The following is a 1,041-nucleotide window of genomic DNA, read 5'->3' on the forward strand; positions in this document are numbered from 1 at the left end:
ATCTTTCTACTATCCTGAGCAGCTGAAGTTCCGTGGAATGCTTTCCTCGGAATCCAAACTGTTCAGGCGGAAGCAAATCAAGCTCGCTCGTTTCCTCCTTGAGTCTCCTCAGTATAGCCCTTTCGGCTACTTTACTGAAAGCGGGCAACCAAAGACAAGTTTGACTTGACTTGTCTCTGACGTCACATCAACGTGAGTATCTCGAAAATATGTCTCGAGAAATGATGTCTGTTAGCGCCGTACACAGACAGCAGTTGAAAATGTCACATTTTGTCTCTTGTCTTCTCTTTAGTTGTATTGAACAGAACGGTTCACGAGGTTCAAGTATAAATTCGGGAAAAAATGAACGGAATGAAACAAAATAAACGTCTTAAAGCGCACATTTTCATTGCAAGTATTTCAACTCGTAGAGGTAGACAGAAAAACACAATTTAAAGAAATGACAAACACAAATAGTAAAAAACAAATTAATAGTATTCAAAATCGAGCAAGCTTTTAAAATCATGTGAGATTTACGTATTTAGAGATACGGAATCGGAAATTACGAAAGTCCATAAAAGTAAAGGTGAACTTTTTATATTTTAAAGGTCCGTCAAAGTTTAATACCGCGCAGCTCGGACACAATTAAAAATAAATTAATAATTGTTGGGGCTTCTTCTATGGAGCATCTCTCCTTTTCCGAATTAGGCTTTATCAGAAATAACTAGCATTTTAAAAGAAAGAGAGATCTGAAAATTTAAGACACCACAAAGTTCTCGACCCCATATGTATAAAACTCTTTGAAATATCTGAATAATTGTTAGAAATATTGCTTTTCATTTTGATGGCATGTTCTTGAAGCTATCTTAAACCTAAAATATTTGCGGTATCTATAAATTACTCTTTAGGATACTGAGAGAGTCTTAATGACTTAATGAAAATTAGCTATGCAGACTAATTCAAAGATCAGACTATGAAGGCTTTCACGGCCGGTCAGATTACATTTAGAAATGTTTTCCGGGCTTTGAAGCCGTGGTCTATCGGAATTTCTTCCTGACGTTT

Source organism: Dendroctonus ponderosae, unplaced genomic scaffold, assembly GCF_020466585.1.
Source record: "Dendroctonus ponderosae isolate FM_Combo_2020 unplaced genomic scaffold, Dpon_F_20191213v2 Dpon_F_20191213_5, whole genome shotgun sequence".
NCBI classification, from domain to species: domain Eukaryota; kingdom Metazoa; phylum Arthropoda; class Insecta; order Coleoptera; family Curculionidae; genus Dendroctonus; species Dendroctonus ponderosae.